Here is a 10,616-nt window from a genome sequence, read left to right on the forward strand (position 1 = left end):
TCTTTTTTGCTCTTTCTCTTTCCTCCATCTTTACCATCACCATTCTCCTTTCATTTTTATATCACATATAATAGAAACCCATTACAGAATAATCATTGATTTTAACCCTTCCCCTATATCTTCCTTCTTCTTCTTTTTTTATTTTTTTATTTTTAATTTGTATCAGCAAATTAAAGGAAAAGAGAATATGAAATTATGGTGTATTTGATGGTAAAGAGTTGACTGGTTTGGCGGAGTAAAATAGAAGAGAAAATATTTATCTGACCAATTTCAAAAGAGAAGAATAAAGCAAGAGAAAGAAAAAGAAATAAAAAAATTGAAATGGAAGAGCTGTTGCAATGAGCTCTTCAGTTAAAGGAGAAGAAGAAATAAAAAGAAGAAAAAAGAAAAAAAGAAAAATGGGAAAATTTAAACTGAAAAGAAAAAAAAGTAATAAAAATACATTTAATAAAAAATGTTGCAAAAAATAATTTTTAATAGTATTTTTTTTTGGGGGGGAAATTTCACTTATAAACAATTTATGGGTCAAAATTACATAGTCATAGCCCATATTTTAAATTACAAACCTACAGCCCAACATTTTATGGCCCAACTTGAATATTCACCTTTATACAACAATATACAACTTTATACACCTACTGTAGGAAAGTGTATAATAAGTATAAGACTAGTGAAAAACTAAAGAGGAAAAAAATGGCTATGACAGGTAATTAAAAAAAGATGGGCTAAAACGGGTAAATATTTTGTCATAATTGGCATACAGTGTAAAATTCCCTTTTTTTTTTTTTTTTTTTTTTTTTTTGTCTTTCACGCTCCTTAAGATAATGATACATACTCTCTATGCCAGGTGGCCTCAAAAGGGTCCAATAATTTAACTTCATATTGGTGTACGGGGTATTAGGACTCCCACTAAATTTAAGTGTCTTTTTGAAAAAAAGATCATAATTTAAGGGGGCTTTTATGTATCTTTCTCAATTTCAGGACAATGGCTATTTTTCAATTACATGAGCTAAAAAGAGCTATATGTGAATTTTATCATGAATTAGCTTGAATCCCGTAATCACTTTAATCGTGTTGAAGACTCCATTAACGTAATCGCATTCCGTTTGAGTAGGAAGCAATTAACATTAGTTGGACATCATCTACACCACATTAAGTAGATACACAAAAGAGATCAGTTGAATTTTTTCGTGTCAATTGTTGGATAACAACCGAGTACAGATAAATGAATTTAAAAATTTGAGTATTTATTTTTCTATTCGGTAGATTTGGATGTTTACAAAAGAGACACAAAGATTGTTGATAATTTTTAGGTTAATGTATATAATTTTAGTCAAATTATTCACAAGCTTAAACTCTCCCAACATTTTTTATTTTCTCAATTAATGAACAAATAACAATTTTTTTACTATTATAGCAAACTTTATTAACTGGTTTGGAGGTTTTCAGAAATAATTCTATTGTCGAAGGACACAGTTATTGTCGGGGTTAGTTCTGCCAGCAAGCGACTAATCATGCCAACAATGATAGACTGATTGTTTTTTCTTGATGTCAATGGATAACAGTAAAACGTAATTTCATTGTTTGAGATTTAGTGCAAATACTGATATATAGTTCTTTATTTGGGTTTTGAAAGAAAAATAAACGAAAATAGTTTTACAAATTTTTAAAAGGTTGAAATATGTTAGACAATAATAATAATAATAATAATAATAATAATAATAATAATTGATTATTATTATTATTATTATTATGTTAGCCATAATTAATATATCAAAATTTATGGCAAATAGAAAAACTAACTTTTTGCTCCACTTAAAGATAACAAGACGTAGTTTTTCTTGATTTGACATTTAATAGATAGGTTAATATTGTGACATGTTTTATAATTTGTTTTCATTTTTTTATGATTAAAGAGGCAAATAGAAAAAGGTTATTCACATCCTTGGCTGCTTTAGCATATTCTCACACATTTGATTTTATCTTTCAATACTTTTTATATGTATGTCTTTTATTGTATGTCTATTATTTAAGATTTCTATTATATATATTTTTGTATCCCTTTATGTCAAGAAAATTTATAGAACATGTGTTCAACCGCGCGAAGCACGGATAAGTTAACTAATAAGAAAATAACAGAGGTAGAAAGAAAGTTAATATGAAATTAAAAGGGGAAAACTTAATCAAAGGCTTCAATCAAAATTTTAAACAACAATGAACAATAAAGTTCTGTTGTAAGCAAAAGCAAAACCATGTCCAAACATTAATTAAAAGCTACTAAAGGGATAACTTGTTTACTCCACATTACACGTGTCTTCTATCTTACGTGGGAAAAAAATCTCAGATTCAAGAGGTATGCCCTCTATTTCATTATAAGCTTAATTTAATTATTATTTTTATCACAAGATTTATTTCATAAATAACTTACAATTTATATTAATTGGAATCCCAAAAATATGGGACAAAAATATATATTGGCGATTGTCTTAGCACAAAAATTTGGAAATTATGTAACAGATAGGGCTTTGGAAGATTGCTCACACATAATAACTTTTGGGCCCGGGCTATACTACTGGTTGAATAACCGAGTATCAACATATAGACTCCACATAAATCCATTCAGAAGGTGAGTCCGAGAGGTCGGTTAGGAGAGGGGCAATTGTGATCCAAAGGGTAACGACGGGGGTGTAACTCAAACCGTGGGTAAATATATAATATAATAATTTCTCAAAGCACAAGGGTAAATATGACCGTTTTCTGTATATTTTATGCCAGTTTAGTGATTGAAAGAAGGGCAATTTACAAAAATGACTATATTTTGGGGTTTTTTTTAGGCATAGCTATACTTTTGCTAATTACATTTCGTAACTACAGTAGATTGTATTCACGCGCTACAGTAGATTGTATTCAAAATTCAACGCGCTACAGTAGATTGTATTCAAAATTCGGCTGAGTCAAATTTCAATATATTCAAGTCAAATTTCACTGTATTCAAGTCACATTTCGATGTATTCAAGTCAGATGTATTTAACTAAACTGTATTCAAGTCAAATGTATTCAATTCAACTGTATTCATTTGTAGCTACTTTTACACTGTGTTCACTTTGTTATATTTAAAATCGATTGTATGCAAAAAAATATCCTTCAAAATACACCCCCAAATACTAAATACATAAAAACATAGATACACCAAAAATTAACAAATACACCATAAAAAAAAAATGAATACAATCTAAAAAAGCTCAAAAAAGTGAATACAATCGTCGTATTCGTGAATACCAACACCAACCACTAGTTCCGGCTAAATTTGCAGACTCAGAGCTTCACCGCCGCCGCCTCGACCACCACTAGATCCGGCGAAACCAAACAAAATATTAACATGGATATTGTCACCGTCACTGCCAGCGAAAACACCGGCGAAAGCGCCGGCGTAACAAATATTTCAGTCTGCCAGATCTGGTTTATGAACTGCCACCAGATCTGGCGGCGACGGTGGCCACGACATTGAGGGGTGGTTGTGGTTGTTGGTTGGCGGTGTATGAGCTCCCAGTAGTGATTTTCACCGCCGCTAGTTGGATGCCGCTGTCGGTCAGATCTGTCGGTTCATCGGAGCTCTCCGTCGTGGTTTTGCCGCTGCTCTGGTTGGTTCATCGAAGCTCTCTGTCGGCGTTTCCAGCAAGGCTATCAGATCTGGTTGTTGTTGGTTGGTGGCCGGAGCTCCGGCGGCGGTCCATCGGCTGAGCAGTAGAAACAGTTAAGATAATTATTTTTATAAATAATAATAATAAAATGTTTTACTTTAAATGTATATGTAGCCATTAATTGTATTTAATATATTACTCTTAGCTATAGAATGTAATTAATCTAAACTATAGCTACTAAATATAATTACCTACTAGTGTTTGCCACACCATATAGATTTCCCTGAAAGTGTAAATGACACTAGGTACTTTTAGGGCTGCTGTTTAAAACATAGCCACCATTTGCGATCTTGCTGTAACAATAAAATCCGCCAATGCTTATTTTGTCTATTTCTGGGAATATTATTTTTCATATCCATTGATCTAAACCTATTATATAATTGACTTTGCCAAATGCCAATGCTTATTACTACCTCTTACAATGATCATTCCATATGACTCAACCACACTTTTTGCTGCAATGCAAACTTGAGGCCACAAATTTGACTTTAGGACAATATTTTGCATATGGAGTTCAACAACTATAGCTGCAGAATAGCCTCTTGAAATTCGAACTTTTACAATTGAACCACTACCCTGAAGATCAATCTTGGCTATGTTTTAAACACTAACCTAAAGGACAGAGTGGTTTAAATGCAGTAAGTCCAAAAGAAAATCTATGTCAAACTTTTCATTTTGGGGGTCAAAACGTTGAGGAATATTAGAATTGGGCTTAATGCCTGAATTACGGACAATTTGCACGATTGTCTTTATTCGGGGGTGGTCTTTAATTTTTGGCCTCAAATTGCTGGTCTTTAATTTCAGCCTTCGCCTAATACTCCGAGGTTCTGGGTTCGAACCCCGGCTCAGTAAAAAAAAAAAAAAGCAAGGCGTAGTTTCATAGCAAAATTAGGCATATTCGGGCAAAAGGTAGGCCTTAAGGCAAAGGTTTCGCGAAAGCCTTGCCTTACGAAATTCTTCTTTTTATTTTTTTATTTTACTGAATAGGGGTTCGAACCAAGAACCTCGGAATATTTTCAATCAATTTTTAAACGAATGACAAAAATTAAAGACCAACAAATTTGAAAAAGAAGGGGCGCTTCCGGTTCTGTCGGTGCTTGAAAGAATTGTTTCTTCTCCATATTACTATATCTCGTCAGTCAATAATTTTTTATGAGGAACTACTGAACTCAATCACTTGTTGCCCTTACTCTTCCGACTTCCTTGTCGAAGGAAGTGGAATATGTGATGGCGGAACGCAAAGTTAATCGACGTGGTGTCCCAGCTTAAACTTTTGACTTGGTAAAGTAGAAGGGCTTCAGAATACTTTCTTCTTTTTCTTTTTCTATGGACTGCATAAATCTTATCTTCTAGCCCAAAGGAGGATAATCTCTGAAAAAAAATTAAAGACCAGCGCCTTTGAAGGACAATCCACGCAAAAAATGACTCGGTATGAGCGGATGTTTTGTGATTTTTTGGATTACCAAATTGGGCTATAAAAACAAAAGAGAAGGCTATAAATTATTAGTTAATTTTGTTTACGCACCATTAGTTGATGTGCCTAGAATTGCTGTTAAATAAAGTAAAGGCTTGGGCTTGTTTCATTTTCTGACCATGTTCTCAAGCTCCTATTACATAGATAAGTTAATCTACATAAAATTTATCACTTTAGCCTCAATAAGCCGTAAAATATTCTTAGGGATGTTTCAATTGACGTTGATGTTAATTAAAGGAGGTGATATATTTATTGGTTAACTTATCTACGTAATAGGTGCTTGAGAACATGGGCAAAAACTTTTCCAAAATTTGAATCGGAAGTGTTTAATAAGAACAATTTATCATTTGTTCATGTGCTTAGTTGAAACAGGCTATAGTTCGAGTGTCTACATAAAATTTTGTTGATAAATTTAAGGGACAGTCGATGTATTCGGCCTTTTAACTCTAACTCAACCTATCAGTTTAGTTCACCGCGTAGCGCTTTTGCTCTGATTTGAAAGGAGGAGGATTGTAATTAGCTAGTGAAAGTGAGCGTGCAAATAGTGATCAATTTTGTGACAAAAACCTTAAATGTTCTTCGATGGAGAATGCAAATTGATAGTACATTTTAAGAGCTATATACACGATCATAAGTTCATAACACTAGATATATAAAATAAAAGTAGAATTAATCCAACGTCAAATTTATGAAACCAATTCAACCATCGGATTTTAATTAGTATCTTCTTTTTTCTCGTCATGTTTATTGAATCCGAAACAATTAGCTAGTATGGAACAATATCAATCTTTGCACTTAAAATTTACTGATCTTGGGTGAATAAGTTGGACAAAATTGGTTGAGGTTCCCTTGTCAGGATTCAAATCGAACAGCTCAAGTCAGAGTCCTACATCATTTCACAATATAACTTTTACTCCATCCAATTTCATCTAACAGGATAATTGCACGAAATTGGATGGACTTTTGACACTTGGACAAAATCAATATTACTCGTCATCAAAATAAAATGTTTTTCGATAATGACATATGGCAGATACCGGTTTAAGTCTGCTTTTCAACATTTAATTATTCATAAAAACTTAGGATTACGACATGCCTCTGATAATTAAACGACTAGTATTTTAAAATATTTTGTTGGTGAGTTTGTCCATGATTGAATTATTATAGTTTAAGGACGAGAATAACGACAAGTGCAAAAATGCCCGAGGAATCTGCCAATATCCTTCTTATATTTTATTCTCATTTTGGTAATAATTGGGAATTCCCTCCGACCATAACATGATTTTTTATTCCTTTGACTTGATTTCCAAACATGTCAAATTGTCTCACTTCTCTGAAAGAAAAAAGAAAAAAAAAGGAGGAGAAATTGAAAAAAAAAATAAAAAAAATTGTGCAGAGTTTCTGGCTTCAGACGAATTTTGTTTTGCCCCGACACTTAACCACGTACTTTATGTTTTCATTTTGTTTCATACAGATCCTCTTGCTTAGATCTAGGAAGCCAATATATAAAATTTAAAAATCCCAAAACGAACATATATGCATATACATATGATAAATTAAAAACATAAATGATTCTTTCATGACTGCTAATAAAAACCATATTGTGGACTCACATCGCGTATGATGTTGTTTATGGTAGTCCATTATCCTTTGAAACATGTTGTTGAGACTACTCTTAGCTTGAAGGATACATGAATTATTTATTAATTGGACATGTGTCCTTCTAGAACTAGTCAAACATGAAATCCAACCCCCAAAATCAGTAGTCGCCACTGAATAAGAAGACATATATTATATTTTCATATTCCAATGAACGTTCAAATGACAAGTGCCATATTTCGGATGTATTTTCTTGTTAAAACTTAAAACCTCGATGAAAGCCTACTTAATCATAACTTTTTTCCTGACAGAACATATATCATTTAAGTAAGCGATTTGTCGAGCACCGCTATGGTCCATAGATCCGACGATCGTACAACATTATATTAATGAGATTTTTGTAAGATATTAAATGGACAGCAGTGATTAAGACACAATTAAGCAAATATAAATTACTCCCACTGTCTCAATTTATGTGACACTTTTTGCTTTTCGCGAGTCAATTTAACTAAACTTTGAAGCAAAATTGGATAAGATTAACTCAATATTTTAACATTTAAATTTATATATTTGAAAACTATACGAAAAGTACTATGAGTTGCAACTTTTCTCATATCAATTTGGCGAAAAAATATATCTTAAAATGGTGGTCAAAGTTCATGCAGTTTGAATCTTGAAAAGCGAAAAGTACCACATAACTTGAGACAGAGGAGTATAATTGTATACGGGTAAAACCGAGGATACGGACATGCTCGGTTTTCCGTTGTCATCGTTATGCTCGAGCATGATATGACCAGCTCATCAGGAACGAGGCTTCGAGCTCGATCTGGGATGAGGCGTTAAAGGAAGGGTGGTTAACCGCCATAAGAAGAAGACTGAAATATCCGCCCTCAACCGGATATTTCGGCGTTGATCTCGACAATATCTATCACCAGATTTCTTTCCTTTATTCAGAATTGTACTAGGGTTGGGACTCTTCTACTATATAAAGAGGAGGTTCCCATCCATTGTAGGGGGTTGGCAATAAAAAGAGAGAAAGAGTTCATATCAAAAAACAATAAGAATCATTTGAAACCATTCCCATTTGTTCCTAAGTTCATCTTTATTATTCAACGTGTAAGTACTCGACAGAGGGTATCGACCTCGGTTTCTATACCTGAGGCCAGACATAATTAATATTTGGTCAGATCTGCATCTTTATTTACTTATTGGCTTATCTCACAATTTAATCTTGAATTGAATTTAGTCACATATCTTTGGCATCACGCATAAATTTAATTGTTCTCCATTTTAAGGTTAAACAGTTTGGCGCCCACCGTGGGGCCAGCGATAGTAGTGGCGGTTCAATACAACATTCAGGTTACACTCGATATTTTACACTTGTTCTTTAAGGTTTGATTTCAGGTACACCAGAAATGTCGGATTCCCATTCCATCAACTTCCAAGTCGAACCAAGCCATCACGAGCATAACGATGGGGGCGTACCAAATAACAACGCGCCCCCCGTTAATCCTGTTCAAGTCGGATCATCGGTAGGCAACGTACCAGCCGACGAGAATAACGGAGCCATGCTGCAACAGCTCCAAAACCAGTTAGACATAGCTATGGCTCAGTTACAGGCCCATCAAGAGATCATAGCGCAATTACAGAACCGGAGCCAGGCACCAGACATTGCCCTATCAGAGTAGACCCAGGATACGGAAGAAAGAAACGTCCCACGGGGTAACGAGAACCACCCTGAGCAAAGCAGCGAATTGATAAGAATGCTCAAAGAATTGACAAAACGAGTCGAGTCCGGCGAAAAGAAGATAGAGGCGAACGACAAGAAGGTGGAGAACTACAACTCGAGGGTCGATCAGATTCTGGGGGCTCCACCAGTGTTGAAGGGACCGGATTCGAAAAAATTTGTTCAAATGCCATTTTCGCCGAGTGCGGTACCGATGAAAATCCCTAAGAGATTTCGCATGCCCAATATCCCGAAGTATAATGGGACGACGGACCCAAATGAACATGTGACTACATGTACATGTGCTATTAAGGGCAATGATCTCTCCGATGACGAAAGGGAATCAGTGCTACTTAAGAAATTTGGGGAAACCCTGTCAAAGGGGGCGATAATTTGTTATCATAACTTGCCCGAGCATTCAATTGATTCATTTTCCATGCTCGCTGATGCTTTCGTCAAGGCCCATGCCGGGGCCATTAAGGTCGAAATGCGAAAATCAGACTTGTTCAACGTCAAGCAACGAGATGACGAGACCCTCCGCGAGTTTGTGGCTCGATTTCAAATGGAGCGCATGGACTTACGTCCAGTCACAGATGATTGGGCCGTTCAAGCTTTCACCCAAGAGCTCAATTCAAGGAGCTCGATCACATCTATGGAGCTAAAGCAAAATCTGATAGAGTACCCGGCGATCGCCTGGGCTGATATACACAACAGGTAAAAGTCGAAGATCGGGGTCGAAGATGATAAGATACTGAGGGCCGTTTCGGTATCATGGCATTCTAGTAAAGAGAGTAATCGATTGAAGAGAGCGGTAGATCGGGATTCCAGATCATCATATGACAGGTACAACCTTACCCACTCGATCGAAGGGGAAACGGGCGCAACAGCGAATCAGGCAAGAATGATAAGAGGAATGATTAAAGGAATGATCGAGGCCAAAGTAGCCAAGGATTGATAAACAGAAATGTTGTCGATAGAGCCCCGAAAAACAGAGAAACTCCAAGGTTATCCGAGTATAATTTTTGCATCGATATAGCAACCATAGCGGCGGCCGTTACCTGAAACAAAGAAACAAGACATCCAAGGCCAATCCAATCTTATCCAGAGAAGCGGGATAAAAGTCTTATTTGTAAGTATCATCACACTCACGACCATCGAACCGAAAATTGTCGGCAGCTGAGAGAGGAGATTGCTCGACTGTTCAATTTGGGACACCTTCGAGAATTCCTAAGTGAATGAGAAAAAACTCATTTCAAGAACCTGGACTCCAACAAGCAGGATAGGCCGGAAGAGCCTCAGCAGGTGATACACATGATCATGGGAGGAACTGACGTTCCCATTGGGCCGATCGTAAAACGGACCAAAATTTCCATAATAAGGGAAAAGCGTATCCGGAGTGATAACCCCGATGGTTCCATCTCGTCCAATTACGAGGACATGGAAGGCATCGCCCAGCTGCATAACGACGCACTGGTAATATCCGTCCTTGTCAATAAGTTTAGAATCAAACGTGTGCTAATTGATCCAAGTAGATCGACTAATATCATCCGATGGAGAGTCATCGAACAGCTGGGACTACTAGATCAGATCGTGCCGGCAATTTGGGTCCTCAACGGATTCAACATGGCATGCAAGACGAAGTGAAATAATAGAGGAGCACAACAATCCTCCAAAATGACGAATGAATTTGGCCGAGGGTAATGTCATACCGGAACCAAAATAACCCAAAACAAAAAGGGTATGAACCAAAATACCCCAGGAAAAAAAATGGGTACAAAAGTACCTTTAACGCGGATAGAGCCGTTAAGTCCTTTAACGCATGAAAATCATGCGTTAAAGGTGTACTTTTTTTTGGCAAATTTCTCTCACCTTTAACGCATGATTTTCATGCGTTAAAGGTCTCCCTTTTTAAAAAAAAAAATTCTTTCTTTCTTTTCTTTATTTCTTTCTTCCTTTCTTTCACACTTTTTTACATACTTTAGACATAGATTAATCTTGCTTCGAGACTCCAAAACTTGAATATTTTATATAGAACCCTATTTATTTTTGTGCGATTAATAAGGTAGGCTCAACACATCAAGGATACACAAAACTTCGGATTGTCGTTTTAGTGGTT

The sequence above is a fragment of the Lycium barbarum genome, chromosome 8 (assembly GCF_019175385.1).
Source record: "Lycium barbarum isolate Lr01 chromosome 8, ASM1917538v2, whole genome shotgun sequence".
Classification (NCBI taxonomy): Eukaryota; Viridiplantae; Streptophyta; class Magnoliopsida; order Solanales; family Solanaceae; genus Lycium; species Lycium barbarum.